The sequence below is a fragment of the Eulemur rufifrons genome, chromosome 8, assembly GCF_041146395.1.
Source record: "Eulemur rufifrons isolate Redbay chromosome 8, OSU_ERuf_1, whole genome shotgun sequence".
In the NCBI taxonomy this organism is placed as follows: Eukaryota; Metazoa; Chordata; class Mammalia; order Primates; family Lemuridae; genus Eulemur; species Eulemur rufifrons.
Genome location: NC_090990.1, coordinates 112642257 through 112666423, shown reverse-complemented (window position 1 = coordinate 112666423; position 24167 = coordinate 112642257). Strand labels below are relative to the sequence as shown.

The 24167-nt window shown below is 42.8% G+C and overlaps 1 long non-coding RNA gene across 4 annotated transcripts in view; it reads left to right on the top strand.

The window, feature by feature from the left end:
* Window positions 1-24167, top strand: part of LOC138390888 (uncharacterized) — a 35369-nt gene continuing 11202 nt past the window's right edge. For 2 of the 4 annotated variants that reach the window (XR_011234588.1, XR_011234586.1), the window contains exons 1-5: window positions 1-84; window positions 2299-2419; window positions 8825-8889; window positions 22784-22943; window positions 23034-23251. This is a non-coding gene — a long non-coding RNA (uncharacterized lncRNA). The remainder of the gene's footprint in view (window positions 85-2298; window positions 2420-8824; window positions 8890-22783; window positions 22944-23033; window positions 23252-24167) is intronic. The other 2 variants (XR_011234589.1, XR_011234587.1) reach the window with 2 other exon arrangements.

Below are 24167 nucleotides of genomic sequence, written 5' to 3'. Positions count from 1 at the left end.
TTGAGTTCACACAGAAACAATTGGTTGCAATTGTAGAATTCGTCAATTAGAAGATATGAGCGAGGGCGGTGGAGTGGAGCCCAGGTAGGGGTGGGTTGCAGAAGTGTGTTGTGTGCGCGCCTTGGGTCGGGGGAGATGAGGGTGTGTGCGCAAGATTTGGGGAGGGAGTTTTGTCTCTAGGGTGAGCAGCGCAGGCGGCCGCTCCCGGGCCAGGTTCTGTCTGAGACTGCCCCGCACGCTCACTCAGCTGGACAGTTACTCCCAGGGACTCTTCTCCCTGCTTTTCTCAGAGAAGGGGGCAGCTGCGAGCGGAGCGTTCGCTCTTCTTCCTTCTGATCAGCCGAATGGCGTTGACCGAGGACCATCGGCGTTGGGCGGCAGGGTGGGGAGGGCCTGGCCGTGCCCCTCGTGGAGCTGCGGCGCCCGCAAGAGATTTGGGGGTGGGCAGGGTCTCTGAGAGAGCGAGCTCCCAGTCGCGGGCGGTGTCCACAAAATGCTCCTCAGGGGGCGACAGTGGGGCCCGGTGGGGCCTGGAAGGCTCACAGGCGACTCCAAGCAGCGGGTTGGGTCCCGAAAGGGCCCTGGAGGGAGAGGCTAGGCCTCCTGCTCGTGGCTCCATTGGCAACTCCGTCGCGGAAGGCCGAGAGCTGAGCCCCAACGCCGATCAGCAGGACTCCACGGGTCTGAGCAGGTCACCAGCCTCCTGGTGTGTGTGGTGAGTGGGGGCTCCTCCGCATAAGTCCCCTCTCCTTTCCAATCCCGGGCCAGGGCGAGAGCTCCCAGGACTTCCCTTAGGCTGCTCTCGCCCCCGGCTCCCGCCTGCTCCCGGTGCCCGGTGGCTTGCGGTGGCCCGAGTCACCGCGCGCGTCCCGCGGAGTCAGGTTAATCCAGGACAGGGATGAGGCGGTTCCTGCGCTCGATGCAGGCGCGGGTGCAAGGCCAAGGCCTCCGGGATCCACGGGCCGGGTCCCCGCCTGGTGGGCGCGGTTCGGGTCCTCGGTGTCCATCGCGTCTCTGCCCGCCGAAGCGGAAGCAGGCGTGGGGGACGCGTTTCGGTTCAGTGGTCGGGGCCTCCGGCCTCTGAGCGCTCAGCAATCCCGCGCAGCTCCAACCCCAAGCCCCGCCAGGGGCGACCGTGAAGGTCTGCGGGTGTGACATCCATTTAGAGTGGATGTTTAGATGAGTTTTGACACATTTATCTATCACTACCATGATCAAGACACAGAACATTTCCATCTCCTCCAAAATTGCCGCGGATTACCCTTGGTCCCCTCCAACACACACCGTCCCGCACACCTGGGCTCCAGGCGAGCACTGGGCTGCGTTGTGCTACTATCGATTATATATTTTTATTTTCTGGAATTTCATGTAAATAAAATCATGCACTCTGAACTCTGTGTCTGGCTTTCACTTTGCATAATGTTTTTGAAAATCATTCGTATGGTTGGATCAGCAGTTTACTCCTTTTTATTAATATTACAGAGAGATATTGCATTGTCTGGTTGTGCCCAATTCATTTATTCTTTCTCTTATCCATAGATATTTAGACTTCTCCCCAGTTTGGGCTATTTTGAATTTAGCTGTTTGTTTTGTTGTTGTTGTTGTTGTTGTTGTTTATCTGACTCAACACCTAATGATGCATTAAGCTGTTTGAATATTTGTCCAAGTCTGTGTGGACATATAATTTCATTTCTCTTGGATACATACCTAGAAATGGAATTGCTAGATCATATCAGAAAATGTATTTTTAATTTTATAAGAAACCACCAAACTGTTTTCTAAAGTGTTTGAAGCATTTTGCACCACCTCCCCCCAGTAATATATGAAAGCTCCAGTCATCTCCATATATTCACCAACATTCGGTATTGTTAATCTTTTTAATTTTAGTTATTCTAGTAGGTGCCCAGAGGTATCTTGTAGTTTTAAACTACATTTTTCTTTAATAATTATGTTGAGCATCTTTTCAGGGGTCATTTAAAAAATTCATTTACCTTCGTTAGTACATTGTCTATTCAAATATTTTGTTTATTTTTATTTGTTTTATATTACTGAGCAATACAATTTTTTATATATTTAGGATATAAGTCCCTTTCCTAATACACGTTTTGCATGTATTTTCTCACAGTCTCTGGCTTGCCTTTTCTTTTTCTTAACTTTGTTTCAAAGAGTAAAGTTTTTGTTGTGGTGAAGTCCAATGATCGTTATTTTCTTTTATGGTTCATGACTTTGAGGTCCTATCTAAGAAATCTTTTGCATTACACAGGTTGCACAGTTTCTGTTTTTCTTTTTTCTTTTTAGACAGAGTCTCACTCTGTCACCTGGCTACAGTGCAGTGGTGTCATCACAGCTCACCGTAACCTCAAACTCCTGGACTCAAGTGATCCTCCTGCCTCAGCCTACTGAATAGCTGGGACTACAGGTACATGCCATTATGTCTGGCTAATTTATTTCTATTTTTTGTAGAGACAGGGTCTCTCTCTTGCTCAGGTGACCTTGCACTCCCGACCTCAAGCAATCCTTCCACCTCAGCCTCCTGAAGTGCTGGGATTATAGACATGAGCCACCACACCTGGCCAAATTTTCTCTTGTTTTCTTCTTACAAGTTTTGTAGTTTTAGCTCATATGTTTAGGTCTATGATCTATTTAAAGTTAAATTTTATATACTGTGTGAAGTAAAGGTTGAGGTTCACTTTTCTGTATGTGGACATCTCATTGTTCCAGCACCATTAATTGAATAGTCTACTCTTCTTCTTTTAAATTACATTGGCACCTGTGGTAACTGGAATTTAAGATGGCATTTAATGAATATCTTCTGTATTCAGGCCCCCACGTAGTACCCTCCCATGGCATTGTTTGTCTTGGTTGACCTGTGTAACCAATACAATTTTACAGAAATAAGGGAGTAAAATTTACAAAGCTAGGTCATGAAAACACTGGCTTCCATCTTGCTTTCTTGGATCACTCACTTGGGGAAGCCAGCTGGATACTTAAGCCACTCTATGGAGAGTTTTATGTGGTGAGGAACTGAAGCCTCCTACCAACCGCCAGTATCTACCTGCCAGACAGGTAAGTGAGCCATTTTGGGAGCAGATCCTCCAGCCCCAGTCAACCATTAAGATAACTAAACTCAGCCAATGTCTTCACTGCAACCTCATGAGAAAGCCTGAACTAAGAGCACACATTTAAACTGCCTCTGAATTCTTGATCTACAGAAACTATTTTTCTGGACTCTTAATTCTGTTCCATAGATTTATATGTCTATTCTTATACCAATAACACACTGTCTTGATGACTGTAGCTTTATAGCAAGTTTTAAAGCCCTCTAATGTTATTTCGTTTAAAAATTGTTCTTTGTCTTTTTGTATCAGTTTTAGAATTAGCTTGTAAATTTCTACAAAATTTGGGTTTGCATTGAATCTATAGTTTTATTTGGGGAAAATTGATATCTTAATAATATTAAGTCTTATGATCTATGAATATGGAATATCTCTGCATTTATGTAAGTTTTCTTAAAAATTTCTAAGCAGTATTTTTTAGTTTTGAGTGTTCAGGTTTAGATCTTGCAAATATTTTGTAAAACTTACCCCTAAGTATTTCTTATTTCTGATGATACAATGAATGATACTGTGTCTTAAATTTCTATTTCTGGCTGATTGTTGCTAGTATATGAACAATATAGTTGATATATGTACATTGACTTTTTATCCTGTGACCTTTCTAAATACCCTTTTCAATTCTAGTAACTTTTAAAAAGATTTCTTTGGATTTTCTACATAGATGATCATGTTGTCTTGGAATAATAATAATTTTGCTTCTTCTGTTTAATTCAGAAACATTTCATTTATTTTTCTTGACTTATTTCACCAGTTGAGACCTCTAGTATAATATTAAATAGAAGCAGTGAGAGTAATGTTGCTCTTGTTCCTGATCTTATGGGGAAACATTCAGTCTTTACCATTAGATATTATATTAATTGTAGGTTTTTTGTAAGTATTCTTTATTAGATTGAGGAAGTTCCCTTCTATTCTTAGTTTGCTGAGAAATTTTATCATAAATGGGTGTTGAGTTTTGTCAAATGCTTTTCTACATTTATTGAGATGATCCTATGGTTTTCTTTTTTCAGTTGAATAATATGATAAATTAATTATATTGATTTTTGAATATTAAATGAATCTTGCTTCATTCCTGGGATAAACCTCATTTGAGCATTATGTATTTTCTTTATTATTTTCTTATTGTATTTCTGGATTTGATTTGCTAATATTTTGTTAATATATTGGGATAATTGGTCTGAAGACAGGGTTATTGGTCTGAAGTTATCTTTTCTTATAGTATCTTCTTATTTATTTTAGAATCAAGTGATTCTGGCCTCATACAATGAATAGGAAAGTATTTACGCCTCTTTTATTTTCTGGAAAAGTTTATGTAGAGTTTGTACTATTTCTTTCTTCAGTGATTGGTAGAATTCACTAGTGAAGGCATCTGGCTTGGAGTTTACTTTGTGGGAAGGTTTGTAACCACAAATTCAAATTCTTTAATAAGAATATTATAATGAAGATTCAGGTTACTTCTTCTTAAGTAAGCATCAGTCTTTCAAAATAGTTTTTCTATATCATCTAAGTTATTGAATTTATTGACATAAATTTGTCAGAATATTCCTTTGTTATCTTTTTGTTATCTGTACAATCTGTAGTGATGTTTCCTTTATCATTCCTGAAATTGGTAAGTGTGCCCTTTCTCTTTTTTTTCTTTTTGGTCTAACTGGAAGTTTTTCAATATTATCTTCTCAAAGAATCAGATTTGATTAATCGCTTTCTTTATTTTCTGTCTTTTCTATTAATTTATTTTTCTCATCTTTATTTTTGCTTCCTTTTGCATACTTTAGGTAAAAAGCAAAATTAAAGAAAAGAACTAGAAAAAAAATCAGTAAAGTTTAATTTGCTGTTCTTTTTCTAGTTTCTTAAGGTAGAAGCTTAGATCACTGATTTGAGTCTTAATTCTTTTCTTATGAGCATTTGATGCTCTTAATATCCTTGAAAGCTTAACTGCTTCTGACAGATTTTGATGTTCTGTGTTTTTTTGGTTTTTGTTTTTTTGTTTTTGAGACAGAGTCTTGCTCTGTCGCTCCGACTAGAGTGCAGTGGCATCATCGTAGTTCAGTGCAGCCTCAAACTCCTGGGCTCAAGTGATCCTCCTGCCTCAGCCTCCTGGGTAGCTGGGACTACAGGCGCACGCCACCACGCCTGGCTAAGTTTTTTTATTTTTTAGTAGGAAGTGCTAAGATTACAGGTGTGAGCCACTGCGCCCAGCTGATATGTGTTTTATTGTCATCCAATTCAAAGTATTTTCTAATTTCTCTTGTGATTTCTTCTTTTACCCATAGGTCGTTAGAAGTGTATTGTTTAATTTGCAAGTACTTGGGGATTATCCACATATCTTTCTGTTATTGGATTTAATTACATTGTAGTCAGAGAATATACTCTGTATGAATTTAATCCCTTCAAATGTATTGTGACTTATTTTTTGGCTCAGTATATGGTCTGTCAGTAAATACTTAGTATTCACTTGAAAAATGCATATTCCCCTGTTTTGGGGTAGAGTGTTTATTCATAAATTCAATTAGATCAAGTTGGTGAATAGGATTGTTCGGGTCTTTTGTGTCTTTTTTTTTTTTTTTTTTGGAGACTGGGTCTAGCTTTGTTGCCTGGGCTAGAGTGCCATGGCATCAGCCTAGCTCACAGCAACCTCAAACTCCTGGGCTTAAGCAATCTTTCTGCCTCAGCCTCCCGAGTAGCTGGGACTACAGGCATGCACCACTATGCCTGGCTAATTTTTTCTATGTATTTTTAGTTGTCCAGCTAATTTCTTTCTATTTTTTTAGTAGAGACGGGGTCTTGCTCTTGCTCAGGCTGGTCTCGAACTCCTGACCTCACGTGATCGTCCCACCTCAGCCTCCCAGAGTGCTAGGATTACAGGCATGAGCCACCACGCCTGGCCTCTTTTGTGTCTTGATAGCTTGTTTTTTGGTCTACTTTTATAGTTACTGAGAAAGGAGTATTGACATCTCCAACTACACTTTTAGGCTTGTCTATTTCTCCTTTTCATTCTATTGGGTTATGTTTCCTATATTTTGAAGCTCTGTTATTAGTTAATTATAGTTTTAAGACTATTAGAGCTTCATGATGACTTGACCCTTTATCAATATAAAATGCTCTTCTTTATCCCTTGTCATATTTGTGTTGTAAAGTCTACTTTATCTAATGTTAACACAGCTACTCCAGCTTTCTTTGGTTAGATATGGTTGCATGGTATATCTTTTGTCTTACTTTTAACTTAATCCAATGTTCATATTTGAAGCAGATTTCTTGTAGAGAACATACAGTTAGATCCTGCTTTTTAAAAAATTCAATATGAAAATTTCTGTCTTTAATTGGACTGTTTGGGGCATGTACATTTAAGGCAATTATTGATATGGTTAAGTTCAACATCTTACTTTTTTTTTTCCTATTTGCCTTACCTGTTTATTTTTCCTTCACCCCTTTTCCTGCCTTCTTTCTGATGAAATAAGTATTTGAATAACATTTGTCTCCACAATTAGCTTATTAGGTATAACTTTAAATTTAATTTTTAAATAGTTGATCTAAGATTTACCATATACATCTTTAACTTACAGTTTACCTTTACATAATAGTATACCACTATATGTATAGTATAATATCTTTACAGTAGTATAGGTCAATTTCTTCCCTCTTGTTCTTTGTGTTATTGTTGTAATATGTTCTATTTGTACCTATACTATAAACTCCACAAAACATTGTTATTACTTTTGCCTTAAATAGTTCTTTTATTTTATTTTATTTTATTTTTATTTATTTATTTATTTTCAGACAGAGTCTCTCTCTGTTGCCCAGGCTAGAGTGAGTGCCGTGGCGTCAGCCTAGCTCACAGCAACCTCAAACTCCTGAGCTCAAGGGATCCTCCTGTCTCAGCCTTCCAAGTAGCTGGGACTACAGGCATGCACCACCATGCCCGGCTAATTTTTTCTATATATATCTTTAGCTGTCCATATAATTTCTTTCTATTTTTAGTAGAGATGGGGTCTCGCTCTTGCTCAGGCTGGTCTCGAACTCCTGAGCTCAAACGATCCACCCACCTGGGCCTCCCAGAGTGCTAGGATTACAGGCATGAGCCACCGCGCCCGGCCTAGTTCTTTTAAATAGGTTAAAAATGAGAAAGATTTCTTTTATCGTTTCCCACATATTTACCATGTCTGGTGTCATTTAGTCCTTTTTGCAGATCCAGGTTTGCTTTGGCATCATTTCTCTTCTGCCTGAAGTGTTTCCTTTAATTTTTTTTTTTTTTAGTATAGTGCTACTCAAAATAAATTCTCTCAACTTTTGTTTGTCTGAAAAAGTCTTTATTTTACCTTTGTTTTTGAAACACATTTTCATTGAGTAGAGAATTCTTGATAGGCTTTTTGTTTGTTTTACTTCTTTCAGTACTTTAAAGATGTTGTAATATTGCCTTCTGGTTTGCATAGTTTCGGGGTTTTCTTTGTTTGGTTTGTTTGTTTTGACAGGCTCTCGCTCTGTTGCCCAGGCTGGAGTTCAATGGAGCAATCATAGCTCCCTGCAACCTGGAACTCTGGGTTCAAGCCATCCTCCTGCCTCAGCCTCCCAAGTGACTGGGATACAGACATGCACCACCATGCCCAGCTAATTTTTAAATTTTTTTTTTAGAGACGGTTCTCACTATGTTGCCCAAGCTGGTCTCAAACTCCTGGCCTCAAGTGATCCTCCTGCTTTGGCCTCCAAAAGTGCTCAGATTACAGGCGTGAGCCACTGTGCCTGGCCTTGCATAGTTTTTGATGAGAAATCTACTGTCATTCTTTATTATCTTATTTTCTCTGAAAGTAAAGTGGCTTTTTGTTTCTGGCTCCTTTTCAGATTTTTTTCTTTATCACTGGTTTCAACATTTGATTATTATTTGTCTTAGTGTGGGGATTTTGTTTGTTTATTTGTTTGTTGTTATTTTTATCTTGCTTAGGGTTTGTTGAGCTTCTTAGATCATTGTGAGTATAGTTTTAGTCAAATTTGGAAAATTATCAGCCATAATTTTTTTCTTCTTTCTCCTTTCTTTCCTTTAGTTCTGGGACTCCAATTATATGTACATCCTGTACATGTTGTACGTGTTTGATAACATGTAAAACAAGACCACTTGATATAGTTCAACAGGTCATTGAGGAACAATATCATTCTTCAGTCTTTTTTCTGTCTTTGCATCATTCAGTATAGTTTTTAATTTGATTTTTTCTTTTTTAGTGTCCAATATCCTGTTAATCCCATCCAATGTATTTTTCAACTCAGTTGTCATATTTTTCATCTCAAGAAGTTTCATTTTTCTTTTTAAAATATTTTCCATTTCTCTCCTTTTCATGTTCTTCTTGGCCTAATTGGGCATAAGGAACATGTTTGTAATAACTATTTTAACATTCATATATGCTAAGTTCATCATTTCTGTCATTTTTGGGTCTGCTTGTATGGACTGATTTTATCTTCCAACTATGAATCACATGTTCCTGTTTCTTGGAATGCCTAGTAAATTTTGAGTGGATGCTGGACATTGTGAATTTTGTGTTATTGAGTGTCCGCATTTTGTTGTACTTCTTTGAAAATTGTTAGGCTTTTACTGGCAGATAGTTGAGTTACTTGCAGTTAGTTTTCTCCTTTGGAGGCTTATTTTGTTGTGGTTTCAGAGTAGCCTTTATTCTAGAACTTATTTAGTCTCCCTTCTAAAACGTAGCCTTTCTATGGTCTCTCCATAGATCAATTCCTCACCCAAAATTGGTTTGGATATCGAGACTGATGATACTATACATGCACCAAAAGGGTATGAAAATATTTATTGCTCACATAATGGGACTTTCTGGGGAGAGCACAGCAGGTATCGAAGCTATCTGGAATGACTTGAACAAAGGGAGGTGTGAGTGGCTTTCAATGTTTTTAATGTGGTTGGGGCCAGGGTGAGGGTTCTTTCACACAGGCCAGCTTTTCAACTTTTCCTGCTGGTGCTAAGAGAGGAAGCAGGTGGCTTTCTTATGGGCTTGTCAAGATCGGTTAAAAAAAGAGGGAAGAGATGAGACTTGAAAGTTGTCAGTAGTCAAACATCAAAAAATGGGGTCAAACTCTTTTTGCAAATGTCCTGTACTGACTTTTACCCAGTGTCTGAAAATAGCTATTTCGTATATGTTGTCTATTTTTTTAGTTATTTTTGGCATAAGGGCAATTGCCATGGCATTTAATCCTTCGTGGAAGAAGCAGAAGTCTCCGTGCTCCCTTTAAAAACTAGGTTTGCAGTGATGTACTCATCCAGGCCAGGTGAACTGGGGAGTATCTTATTTTTTGGATGTTTGACTTGTAGAGCCTGGAGTTAATCCAGACAGACCAGCAGCCTGTGTCATGTAGGCCCTCTCTGGAGAGGTCTCCAATCTACCTCTGGTGGATAAGGCAAAGAGTTGAGAATGCATGAATTTCCTGACACTCTCTGTAGAAAAGGCTTTGCACAGGTCTGTGTTTAACATTTGCAAAACATTTGGCCATCACCAGAGCATTTCTGTATAGTACTTTGTCTCCTTTAGTCTCTGCAACAAGTGAGAGGGAGAATGGGCAGAGCAGAGGAACTACTTTGTACTTGAGTAATTTATGAATTACAACCTGACTGACTCTCAGTTGAAAGGCCAGTAAAAATGAGGAAAGGGAGAGGGGGTCTGACATGGGAGAAGAGATGGAGAAGATTAGCAAAACTTGTGACTTGCCAAGTGTGAGTATCAGCATATAATTTTCTTTGGGGAAAGTATTATTATGATCCTATTCTTTTTTTTTTTTTTTTTTTTTGCATGTGACTTTTTTAAAATTTCAGAATGTTACAGGGGTACAAATGTTTTGGTTACATGGATTGATTTTGCACTGCTTGAGTCAAAGTTTTAAGTGTGCCCATCATCTAGACAGTGTACATTGTACCCGTTAGGTATGATTTCACCCATCCCCTCCTCCCTCCTCCCAATTCTATTCCTAAGATAATGACACAGAGCTTGCTTACAAATCACACAGCTATTAAATAGTTTGATCCAGATCCGGGTGCTCAGCCAGTGGGCATAGATGCAGACTTGAGCCCTGTAAAAATCACAGAGCTGGACTTTGCATTTCCACAGACCAAGGAACCCAAGCCATCCTACTTAATGTGTGATTCTTTCTGATCTCCGATTTCCAGGGTCTTCTAGGCTGAGCTTCTACCAAATCTCTCAGCAGGCTGGTCTGGGAAATAGCTTATCTCCCCTTCACCATTGTTGCCTGCCTGCTGGTATCTCAGATCAGAGCTGGCTCCTCCCCTCTGGGCAATCAAAGTGGCCCTCAGTGGAGACTGGAGAGTGGAAAGGACAGTTGTCCCATGTTGGCAGAGCTACTCTCTAGGCAGAGGAAGCACCATGAAGGGAGCAGAGAGCAGCAGTGAAGAGATTAAGGGTCAGAGAGGACTCCAGAAAACTCTCTTGAGAGCCGTATTGTCTTATGCCTATGCTGGGCAGCCTTGGGCAGGTCACTTCTGCTCTGGACTGGGAGTCTTTGTCTGAGAAGTGAATGGCCAGAGAGAATAATTCCTATGCTCCTCCAGGCTGATGCCCCATGGTTGGCACCTCACTGCTGTTGCTGGTTCTGAGTCCATTTGCTCCAGGCGCCCCTCTACTCTTGTACCTGTCACACTGTGCCTCAAACCTGAGTCCTGACCTCCCCCAGCCCTTGCCAAGGGCTCCTGGAAGGGTCAATGCCCTGGGCTTCCAGAGAGAGCTTTGTTGTGACTTTTCTATGTAGAGAAAGTAGACTTGAGGTTTATCTCGAGAACCAGGTCCCATCACTTATTTGCTGAGTGTCTTTAGGCAAGTTGTTTAACTTTCCTGTGTCTCAGTTTCCTCCACCACATTTGGGTTGCTGTTCTGTAGCATTTCTTCCTGTCCCCAGAACAGGTAAAGTCAGGCTAATTATGGTATGTTTGCAGTGATGTTCTCAGAAATACTTGAGTCTGTGCAGGGCACTTGGCATGAACTAAGCATTTGCTCTTCTTATCTCCTGGGATGGGAGAGGGTGGGGCTGGGGATGTGAGCTGGAGGGAGCGTGCTATCCCACCAAAGAGTAAACACCACATTTGGGTTGCTGTTCTGCAGTATTTCCTCCTGTCTCTAGAATGGGGAAAACTAAATCGCTCTGAAATTAATACACAGATGGAGGGCCTGAGAATTCAGTTTCCTTTGAGGAGAAATTAGTCTCTGGCAAATATTTCATTAGGGGAGATGCAGATGCAGCAGGGCTGATCCTGCCTAAGCCTCCTCCTGCCTCCTGTGGCTGCTGCTCCAAAGCAGCCCCACCCCTCTCTCCTACCCCCACGCACCCCTCCCTCTGGCTGCTGTCTTGGGTTGATGCTGCCCTCTGGCACACGCTGGCCTGATAGCTGTTGCACATGTTCCTGTGTGGCCTCCAGGTCATCAGATGTGGGCTTGGAGGTGGGGATTTGTCTCCTGCTCAGATCATGAGAACCCTGAGAGAAAGAACAGCCTCCTTTCTTCCCTCCCCAAGGTGTGGGTATGGGAGGGCAGGAACCATCTCCGTTATTTCCTAGCTCTCCCATTCCACTCCCTGCCCTGGGCTTCCGTGTGCTAGTCCTGCCTGGGGGTGGGGAGTGTGTGTGTGTGTGAGAGAGAGAGATAGAGAGATCACAGCATTCTGACCCAGGAAAAAGAGAGGAGAGGAGAAAATGAGCCCCAGTCGGAGGGTGTAGGAGCCATTAGCACTGCAGCAGGCAGGCAGGCAGGCAGGCTCAGCGTCTGGAGGCTCTCAGCGCCTGCAATTACAGGAAACAGAGCTGTGCGCGAGGACCCACAGAGCCCCTGCGCACCCCAGCCGTGCCCTGCCCTGTGCTCGGAGGAAGGCACTCAAAGGACACAATCTCTCAAGCTACTGGGAAGCCCCACCCCACCCCAGACCTTCGTCTCCCCACTGACACAGGCTCACTTGTGTGGGGGAGAGATGGGAGCAGGGTATGGACTCCATGGGGGACATTTACCAAAGACATGGACTCAGTGAACTTTGTAGTTTTGCTGGTTGAAAATGTAATCCTCATCTTAAGGTTAAAAAACTGGGTACAGAGAAGTTGGCAGAAGTGGGGGCTGGGGAGGGGCATGGAGCAAGGCAGGGTGTTTTAGCAGAGAGGGAGGGCTGCCAGGCTGCTGGGGGCGGGGCAGCGGGTGGGGGAAAGTGAGGCAGGCCCTGGAGCCCCCTGGGAGGGAGGGGATAGGCCAGGACCTGAGCTAGCATCTGGGTGTGACCCTGGGGACAAGGAACCTGCCCATATGGAATGACTACAACACAATAGGATTTCTTCCTACCAACATGCAGGGTTAGAATGGATTTAGGCTCATTTCCGAAAGTCTGACCACAAAGAAAGAAGGAAAGAAAAAGAAATTTCCATTCCTCCTCCTTTCTTTCTTCATCTTTCACCACCTCCTCCTCCCCATCCCCTTCCATTTCCCAGATCTCAGACCTCGGTTCCTTAACTCCGTGGCTGGGGAAGGACCAGGCGGCAGAGGTGAGGAAAGACAGATTTGGGCAGGTGGGGTGGGATGAGAGGGTTGCTGAGCACTGTGGCCCTATGACCTCCTCCTGTCTTGTTTTGATCCCTCCCAGTGGACTCCTTGGCTCTCAGAGAGAAACAGCGATCTTCACCACGCCCAGTCTGGAGAATAAAACAAACACAATGACAATAATGGCAACACTTGCAGAGTGCCTACCAGGTGCCAGGCACTGTTTAGTGCGCTTTACTTGGAGGAGCTATTTAATCCCCACCGCACCACTAACCCTGGGAATTCGACGACGATTACCACTGCCCAGGGCAGGACGTTGAGACACAGAGAAATTAAAGGACTTGCCCAAGTCACATGAAGAGAAGGTTTGGGACCAAGCTGACTCCATCTCTCCCACATAGCAGCCCTCCAGCTTCTGGGAGGGAGGGTTGGGGCTGGCCGAGGAAGGGATGGGGGAGGGAAAGCCCAAGTGGAGAGGGCCTGGGCAGCCCCTGGGAGGTCAGCCGGACATTCGGGCTGCAGAGGAAGAAGGAATTGGCCAATCCTTGTTGATCTGAGCAAGCGCTGGTCTATGTCCTCCTTGGTCCTCAGGCTCTGAGCGTGTGTGTGTATGTGTGTGTGTGTGTGTGTGCGCGTGTATATGTGTGTGAGTATGTGTGTGTGAGTGTGTGTGCGTGTGTGAGAGAGAGAGAGAGAGAGAGAGATGTGTGATGGGAAGTAAACGCTGAATCTATTCTGCGTCCTTTTCCCTTCTCTCACCTGTCTGCCAGGTGGGGACGTAGGCTTCTTCCCCTGGCTGTGCGCACCCAGTGTTGTGCTGAAGCAGTTCTGACTGTGGGTGCCGTGAGTTCTCCGCTCAAGCATAGCTGTGTGCCTGACCCCCTTCGGAGAGTGCCTCTTGGAGCCGTGGGAACACCTAGACGCCATTTAGCTTACCCTACTCTGCAGCCCAGAGACCGCAGCTAGTTGGAGACAGAAACAAGCCCCAGTCCTAGACAGTGGCATTGGCTTGCCTGTCACACCTTTTCTTTCTCTGTGACCACTCATATTCTGTCCCCAGGTGTACTTCATGCCAGTAGCACACTGTCCTGATTGCCCTAGCTTTCTAATAAGTATTGAATTCAGGTGGAGTTGGTTCTCTGACTGAGTTCTTCAAAGTTCTAGTTATTCCAGGCCCATTGCATTTCCATATGAATTCAGCTTGTTAATTCTACAAAAAAATTCTACAGGGATTTTGTTTGGGACTGTGCTTGATCTGTAGATCAATTTGGGGACAGCTGGGGGGAACGTAGGGATGAAAGCCTAAATGAAGTTGATATTACAGCATTCTTCATAGGGGTTTGAAATTGTCTATTTACTTGTTTTTCTTCCTCAAGAGGCTGTAAACACATCGAGGCAAGAAGCTACGCTTTATTTCCCATTTATCGCTCACTGTTGTATCCCTAGCCCTGAACACTGAGCCGCGCACACAATAGTTGCTCAATACATATTTGCTACAGAAACATGTATTTATTTGATCATTTATTTGTTTATTCAACAAATAAAATGGATTCTTGCTTTCACTCTGCTTTCTTCCTTATAGGCAGAGTCTAACCCAAAAAATGCTTGTTGAATCACTATCATATTTTGAGGAGTATGCCCAGGGCTTTTTGTGTTTTCTTGAAGACTATGCGTGTGCGTGTGTGTGTGTGTGTGTGGGTGTGTGTGTGTGTGTGTGTGTGAATGTGTGCACATGCAGCCAGGTCTGCGTGTGACAAAGGTGTCCGAGCCACGAGAGACTTTCCTCTAATACCGGCCACTTGGATAGATGTCTTCCATTTCTTCCATCCTAGGACTTCCAGGGAGGCAGCTGCGGAAGGCTGGGTGGGGTACCATGTTGGAAGTGCTGCTCCTTTCTCTAGCTTCCTGTAATAAACTTCATTTTATTAGAAAGTGAATCAAAGAACCTGCCTGTTCCCCTGAAACGTGGCTTTCCCCGAGTCTAGGGTTGGGTGAAACTCCCTTTACTCAGACAAACGTAATGTAACTGCTGCAGCTGGGGCAAGTCGTGCCTCCTCTGTGGGTGGCTCCTGCTCCGTGGTTGCTGCCCGAGCTGTCCCCTGGCTGAGCGAGGAGCTGAAGGAAGTGGCTCGGCTCTGACTTTCTCCTTGGGTGTTCTCTCTGCCATTTGCCTGAAAATGATTTCCAGTGACTAATGAAGTGAATGGTGAAAGCTTATTTTTCAATCAAAACTCAATTCCTGCAAGTAGGAAAGGGAAGAAAGAGAGGGTGTAAACCATGGATCAAGTTCATTTGAGTGCCAAGCTTCCTTCCTGCAGGAAGTCAAATTGCCTGACAGAGGAAAACAGCTTCTTCCCTAGAGATACACCAGGTCGGGTGTCCTTCTTCACCATGTTAGGGCCCTGCCACCGGCTTCACCAGGGGTTGACATGGCGCAGCAGAAGGAGCAGACTCACTCGGGATTAGAATCTGACTCTGCCACTTACCAGCTCTGTGACTTTAGACAAGTGATTTCACATCTTTGAGCCAGTTTCACCCACAAAAATGTAGTTACTAACTCCTACTACGCAGAATTAGTACCGTGATGTGAGAACAATGGATGTACATCTTCATAGGTAGTAGGCATGAAGTAGATAGCCATTGTTGCCATGTCTCTCTGGCGTGTGGGCTGATCGTGAGCACAGACCTCTCTGTGAGTGTGTGGAGCAGAATACATACGTGTGCGTGTGTCCAGGGTGGTCAGTGCCCGGCATGGGAGGTGAGCGTGGAGCATGGTTCTGTGTACATGCAGCTCTGAGAGTCCGTGGGGCCGGGGTCTCTCTGTGGGGTAAGAAGTCTGCATTCTCCCGCCTTCTTGCAGAGGTCTCAAGACAAGTCTGGGACAGGATTCCCCGGGCCTGTCGGGGCACCGTGGGGGCGCCGCATCCCTTCCCTTGCAGCAGCGACGGTCCTCGGGCCCTCGCTAGGCCTCCATCAGTCCCTGATGACTTGTTAAAAGACTTCAAAGGGGAAACTTCAGAATTAGAAACCTCGGTTGCCATTCACATTTTCTAACATTGAAGACACAACCCTGAAGAGCGCTTCTGTGAATGCTAATTAGCCTCTAGAGAGAAAGATCTGCCAGAACAGAGGAGAGGCAAAGAGCAGCAGGGACAGGGGGCGGGGGAAGGGAGTTACTGCTTGAATTCTGAAAACACCTCAAGGATACACATGCCTAATGAGGGTGAAAAAGACAAAGGATCAACAGCAAAAGGATCTGATCCCAGAGGACAGTAAGTAGGATGGGAGGTGCAGCTGGCATGCGGATTTCTCTTTTCAAAGAGGCAAATAAAGTTGTCTGAGCTGGGCTGTCCCCGCAGAAGGAGGACAGAGACCACACAGATGGAGTGCAGTAGTCTCTAGGAATGTGAGGTCGGGCCTGAGGGTAGCTGCCCAGGCTCCCACCCCAGCCTTTTTTCCCTGCACCCACTAACCCCCTGCCACTCATATCTAAATTCCTACTTCAATAGGAAGCACAAAAAAAAAAATGAATCTTTAGCAACAGGTACATTTATAAATACTATCTTATTATTCTAACATTAGCCATAGGAAGTAGACACCTAGCAAATACTATCTCCACTTTATAGACAAGGAAATGGAACATCACAAGGTCACACCTGGGTCTGTCTCCTGACAGTGGATCAGCCTGCTTCTATTCTTTGGATCTTGAAAGTTTGGTTTGTGGCTCTCAGATTATTTCAATCTTCATTTTTTCCCCCTGATTACCAAGTAAATGCATGCTTCCCCAAAGGCATTTAAAAAATACTGAAAGTTACAAAGAATATAAAAATCATTTGTAATTTGTAGTGATTTCCATTTTCTTTATATTTTCCTTACAGCTTTGATAATTATTATAGCTAGTGAGATGCTCTGTTAGGAGTGCTTTCAACTGTAAGAAACAGACAACTTGACTACCAACATAAAGATAAGAGGTGTTTCAAAAATATTTATTTTTCTTGTATAACAGGAAGCCTGAAGGTAGGCAGTTGCTGCTGCTGATTTAGTGCTTCAGGAATGGATCAACATTTTGAAAATGCTCTTGGCCTTTGCCTCATGGTAACAAAATAGTTGCTACAGCTCCAAAAATCACAACCAGGTTCAAAGCAGTAAGAGAAGGGAAGGCACTAGCACCACCTGTTCCTTTATGAGAAAAGTTAAAGTTTTCCCAGAGGTTCTTGGCAGACTTTAGTTTACAACCTACTGGCCATACTGGGTCACAAAGCTACTCCTGCCTTTAAGATAGGCTGGGAAAACGCTTTGCTTCTCCAGAGTCTTTCATTGAAGTAGGTTAGGGAGAAGGGCGTTGGGAATGGGAATTGAGTTAGCCAATCAATGGTGTCTGTCACAGATGCAATGCTCTGATTGGCCAGGCCTGGTTCACGAGCCCATCTCTGGAACTGGCGTGGACTCTGCTTTCCCACAATCACGTGGACTGAAAATTGGCTGCTGTAAACATAAAAGGAAAATGGACACTAGGGAGGCAAGAATGAAAAGTGTCTGTGACACTTTGTATTACATTTTACCGTGTAACAAATCACCCCCAAACTTAGTGGCTTACAACAAACATTTATGATTTCTCCCGATTCTGTGCATGACTTGAGCAAAGTTTCTTCTATTCTGAGCCTGTTTATGTGACTTCTCAGGTCAGCTTCAACTCCTGAAAGTGAAATAGTAATAGCTACTGTTGACTGAATACCTACTATTTAATCAGTGGTGACATTAGTCTGCCTAAATAGTTCCTCACACGTTCTTCCTCCCCCTACTCCTGGTATCTGCTAACATATTTTGAAGGACTTGTGTTCTATTGAGGTATATTGTGTTCAGAGGTAAGCAATAATTTTTGAGGTTCCACATTAGGAGCCCCACACAGGTGGTTTGGAAAATTCTCACCACAACCCTATGAGGTTTGGAGCACATCTGGTTGGAGCACATTTTTCTCATGACATAATTGTTAACTGTGGGGTTTACCTTGTATTGAAATAAAGAATTTGGGCTGCTGTTGAAAATTGTTACTGATTCTGTTTGAGGGGAAAATTTCCACTATTCTTCTTTGAAGCTTCTGGAATTAAGATAAGTAAAGAGGATCCTAAGATTGCAAAGTTTTAAACACTGCTATGATTTACAACTACTTATTTGTGGAATCAGGATTTTTGTTCTGAATAACCAAAATAAAGTTCAGAAATAAACAGGATACGTGAGATTCCAAATGTCATCCAACGTCTCAGTTTTACAATTTTCTATTCATCAAGGCAACCTCTTGATTATTATGGTCATTGACTTTAATTAATACAGTAAGTCGTCCCTCACTCCTTATCCTGAGGGGACCCCAGTGGGTGCCCGAAACTACAGATAGTACCAAACACTATATATTCATCTTAACTAAGCACTTGTTACTCAATGTGGCCGTGGCTTTTGCATTTTGCAGTATGATAGCAAAACTAGCACAAATTTCTTTTTGCTTCTTGGCAATTTCACGGATAGAAGATTCATTCTTACCGTAGATATTAGCAGCCTCAGCATTTAATTTTTTTTTTTCCTTTCCTTGGGCTGAAAACTTTCACTTTTTTGTTTAAAAGAAGCACTTCATGGCTTCTCTTTGGCATATCTTAATTGCAGCATCGCTACTGTTTCGCTTTGGGGCCATTATTGAGTAAAATCAAGGTTACATGGACACAAACACTACAATACCATGACAGTCGACCTGCTAACCAAGGTGACTGCTAAGTGACTAAAGGGCAGGCAGTGTAGACAGTGAGGAGAAGCTGGACAAAGTGGGGATTCATGTCGCAAGCGGGACGGAGCAGAAGAGTGCAAGATTTCATCCCACTACTCAGAACAGCATTCGACTTAAAACTTATGAATTGTTTGTTTCTGGAATTTTCCATTTCATATTTTTAGATCACAGTTGACCGCAGGTAACTGAAACCACAGAAAGAAAGATCGTGGATAAGGGGGACTGTTGCATTATAAATCTTAACTTATAAAACATATCTCATCATATAAAATACCACTCCTCTCTCCAGTGGTCTCCGAGACTGACGCTCAAGGTATGCCTTTGGGCTTTGCTGCACTCTTCCTCCCATGCTGCATTGCGTGTCTGAATTGCTCTTTGCAATTTAAAAGCCACCTATTTCCTGGTCATGCAATGCACCTAGGAAGTCACACTTTCTTTCCAAGTGTCTTATCTGTCCAGTAGTATATTTTCCTCCTCCTGGGACCACCCTTGCCTTGAGCACTGCTCCACTCCCAACCGCATGCTTTTAGGGAGAGCTGCCCCTTTCTTACCTAATAGTACCCCCCTAGCCAGATTTGATCCGTCCAGAAGTCAGCATTCCTGGGATTTTATAAGTTGGAATTCACTCCTAATGGAGTTATAACAGCAAATATTTATTGAGCCACTGTTCTAAGCACGTAACTGATATTAACTCACTTAATCCTTATCCCAATCTTATGTATTAGACATTGTTATTAGACTAAGTTGCAGATGAAGAAACTGAGGCATAAAGAGCTCAAGTTCACTTAGCTAGAAGGCGGCAGAGCCAGGATTCAAACCCAGATAGTCTGGTGTGCCCTCTCCTCCCTCACTCCTTCTCCCCTCCTCCCCTTTTATAAAGTTTTAAACAGATGGAAAGGTAGGCAGAATAGTATAATGAATTCCCATACACCCATCACTTCAATTTAACAACTGTTAACATTTTGCCATATTAGCTTCAACTATTTTTTAAAGGCTCTAATAGATAAGGATTTTTAAAAACACCATTGCCACAATATCATGATTACACTCAACTAAATTAGCAGTAATTTCTTCATATTACCTAATACTAAGTCCATGTGCAATTTTTTTCTGATAATATCAAAAATATAATTCTTTTCTTTAAATCAGGGTCCAAAGGTTACACGTTGCATTTTGATACATCTCTTAAGTTATAGATTAAGTTTTAGTCTATTACATGCCTCCCTTTCTAAAGTAATGAATTTGTGGAATAAACTCCATCATCGGTCCTGCAGTATTTCTCCCATTCTGGATTTGGCTGCTGGTATTCGTGTGATACTGTGTAACATTTACTCTCCTGTAAACTAGTATCAGTAGTTAGATCTAGAGTACTGATTAATGTAACATACACTGTTGATGCTTCTCCATCTCCCTGGGCATTAAGTTCTACATGCCAAATGTTGGCGTATTTGCTGCCTAAGGACTTTTTTCCTCACTGTGAAGCATACTAACCTGTGCTCTGGGCAAGTCAGAAATGCAGCAGAATTAATGTCCTCGGAAACCACTCTCAACCAATGGCCAGGGATTTGGTGGGTAAATACCGCAACTTCCTCGTCCCTCAGTTGGGATGGCTCTGAAATTTGTTCTGCATTATCTGTCAAAGTTCCCCCATGAGGCTGAGCTCCAGTTGCCCGTGGTGTACCTGTCTTACTTTCCTACTTCTTCATTGTAGTTTTCTGGGATCACCTTCCAAACAAACTACTTAACGGGAATCCTAGTCTCAGGGTCAGGCTTACATAAACCAAGACAACTAGATTCTGGTTAACATTCTTTGAATGACTGCTTGGACAGTTGTGTTGTACTCTTTCTATTGCCTCATATCAGGGGGAACATGATGTTCATTTGTCCCACTGTTATTGAAGTCAAGATGATCAGACGGTTCAAGTAATGTCAGCCTGATCCATTTATTATAAATTTTCCAATAAGGCTAATGTTGCCTAGATTCATTATTTTCCCCATGAATTATGATGGTGGTTTTCTATTCAATAATTCCTCCTGAAATTATTACCTGTGATTCTTCTATTAAAAATAACTTTATATCTCTTTAGTTAATCTGAATACAGTTTTTACAAGAAAGACAAGATAAATACTTCATTGATTTTTTTCTCTTTATTTATCAATTTTTAGAAAAATGAATTAGTATCCCAGCAACTTCCAAAGGTGACAAATGATAGTTTTTTTTTAAAAAAAAGCATAATTATGAACTCCCAGATTTTATATTTTTGATGTGTTATACTCCATTGCTGTCATTATTCGTTTTGATGCTCATATTTTCCCAGCTTTGGCTAGTGGAGCCCAATCACATTGACTGCTATGTCCTTTTGACATCATCCCAAAGGTCTTTAGGAGTTTCCTGGATTTCAGACACTACAAGAAGACCCAGAGTTGTCTTGTACATTTCTAGCTCTGGCCTGGAATTAACCGTTTCTCCAAACAGCCCTGATTCATGTAAGTGGGAAATGGTATCTGAGAACACAACAGGCACAGTAGCAGTATTCATTGCTACCAGCCTGTCACTGGTTTTAGGCCTTTTTGGTGAACAGAGCTGAGAAATACGTATTTCTTAGAAAGAAAAAAATATATATTCTGCGTTCATAATGTTATTTGCAACTCAAAATTTTTATGATAGAATTTGTACTTCTTTGGTTTTAGTATTAAATATTTGCGTCTCACTGTTTTGTATCTCGTCTCTTAATCTGTAAATTTTAGATCTTAAAAAAATGAATATAATGGCTTGTTTGCTTTATCCCACTACATATATACATATACATGTGTGTATATGTGCATATATATTGGTGTGATAGACTGCATCAATGGCTCTAATTCTTCACTCGCTTCTGCATTTATACCCTTTGCCATGTGTCTTTTGCAGTCTCTCACCAAAGAGGTTGAGTCTGTTTTACTACCCCTTGAACCTGGGCTGGCCTGTGCCAAGCTTTGGCCAATAGAATGAAGCAGAAGTGATGGTGTGCCAGGCCCAAGCCCAGGCATTAAGCATCCTTGGCTATTTCTACTTACTCACTTGCAGCTCTACTATGACCCTGAGTACATGCTGGGTAAACTTGTTTGGAGGCAAATGGAGCAGAGCTGAGTGTCGCCCGCCGTTCCAGTGTGGTTATCCTATAAGGCCAACAGCTAGTTGGATCTTCCATTACCTCGTATTGAAAACATAAGTAATTATATATATGTATGCATATCCCCTCTCTATCATTTTCCTAGGGTTGCTGTAGTAACAAAGTGCCACAAACTGGGTGGCTTAAAACAACAGGAATTTATTCTTTCCTAATTCTGGAGGCCAGAAGTTAGAATCTAAGTGTTGGCAGGGCCATGCTGTCTCTGAAGGCTCTAGAGAAGAATCCTTCCTTGCCTCTTCCTAGCTTCTGGTGGTTGCTGGCAACCCTTGGCATTCCTTAGCTTGCAGCTGCATCACTCTAATCTGCCTCCATCATCACATGGCCACCTTCTGGGTCTTTGTGTCTAAATTTCCCTCTTCTTATAATGTCATCAGTCATTGGATTAGGGCCCACCCGAATCCAGTATGACCTCATCTTAACTTGATTATATCTGCAAAGACCCTATTTTCAGATAAGGTCATATTCACAGGTACGGCAGGTTAGGACTTGAACATACATTTTGGAGGGACACAATTTAGCCGACAACACCCCCCACATATACCTTTTTACACAAAATCGTAGCATATTAGTCACACTCCTCAGTGCTTTGCAGAGTCCACATCAATCTGACATGACCTGGTTTCTGCTTCCTGAGATCAATTTGGCAGCAGAGAGACTGAATCAGAGGCAGCAGCAGTCAAGGAGAGCCGTTAGGAAGAAATATTTTATGTCCAAGTGAGAGATAATGAGTGTCTAACTTAAGAAAATTCAACATCCTTGGGAACAACTTCTCCAGCACTTCAAAGCTCCCCACTCCTCCTCAGCCTCCAACTCACTCTCAGCCATTCCCTGAACTCTCATCACAGTGAAGGCTACCAGCTATTTCTGTTAAAAGCACAGCCGGTGATCTTCCCCCCTCCCATGTGCCGTATTCCTTCCATTCTCTCTCCCTCTCTCTCTCTGAGTGGCACCACCATCCATCAATCAGTCAAGGCAGAAACCTGATGTTATCCTGAATCCTCCCTTTGCTCAAACCGAACCATTTCACACTCATTCAAAGAAGAGCATTGAGCACCCACTGTGTTCCAGGCACCGTGCTGGGTGCTAGCAATACAACAAATATTCAGGCACAGTGTCTGTCCTCAAAGAGCTTGCAGTCAAGTGGAAAATTATGATAGAGTTACACAGTCCAGTGGGACCACCTCTTATTTTATTTTCTTCATTTTACAGATGGAGAAGCTATAAGAGGACCATTTGCCAAACCGGGTAAGTGGCATGACTAGGACTCAACTTCAGGTTTGTGTGACTCTACAAAGCATATTTTTTTCTCATTTAGGTGGCCAGAAATTCCTGCCCTTTTTATCTTCTGGTGTTGACGTCTTCTCCATTGGTAACGTCACTGATTTAGATAAGCTCTTTATCTCTCCCGTGGACCATTGAAATTTCCTCCTAATTGGCCTCCTTGCCTTGCTGCCTCCAGTTCCGCCTCTATATTGCTGCCAAAGTGATCTTGAAAAGCAGAAATCAGGTCATGCCATTCCCTGCCCAGTAGGGTGAAGTCTACACTGTTTGGCTAAGCTGCTGAGGCCTTTCATTGCCAGACCCCTGCCCACCTTTCTGGCCTCCCCATTCAAGGCACACCCTCACCTCAGAACTCAAGTCCCACTGCATCACCTCAGTTCCCCAAGCTGACCTTGGGTAAGTTTCTTAACCACTCTGGGCCCCAGGTTCCTCATTTGTAAAACGAGGCTAACAATAAAACTAGGCCCGGTGCGGTGGCTCACACCTGTAATCCTACCATTCTGGGAGGCCGAGGCAGGAGGATTGCTTGAGCTCAGGAGTTCAAGACCAGCCTGAGCAAGAGCGAGACCCTGTCTCTACTAAAAATAGAAAGAAATTAGCCAGACAACTAAAAATAGAAAAAAAGAAAATTAGCCAGGCATGGTGGCGCATGCCTGTAGTCCCAGCTACTCGGGAGGCTGAGGCAGGAGGATTGCTTGAGCCCAGGAGTTTGGGGTTGCTATGAGCTAGGCTGACGCCATGGCACTCTAGCCCGGGCAACAGAGCGAGACTCTGTCTCAAAAAAAGAAAAAAAAAAAAAACAAAAAACAATAAAACCTACCACAGAGGGTCATTGTGAGCACTCAATGAAAGAAAATATATATGTAAACCTCTTAGCATCACATCTGGCGTGTTCACACATTCAGGAAATGTTGCAGATATCACTGTCATTGATGTTGGAAGGCTTTTCCTCCCTCCTTGCCTAGCAAACCCTGGTCATCTTCCAAGCCTCACCCTCTTACCATGAAATCTCTTTAGACATCCCCAAGTAGAACTGGCCCTTGCTTCTGCGTGTCCCCACTGTGCACTACACAGGCTTTCAGCAGAGATTTACAACATTCTATTCACTCATTAATTAACTTGTTTGTGTCCCTTCTGAGACTATAAATCCCTTGATCACAAAGACTCTGTCTCATTGACCTTGTTTCCCAGCACTGGCTACAGTGCCTGGTTCCTGGCCGTTGCTCAGTAAACGTTTGACCAGTGGTTGAATGAACAAATGAGTTACTGAGCTTCTCTAGCTAAGGACTTTGGCTGTCTGGACAGGGGGCCC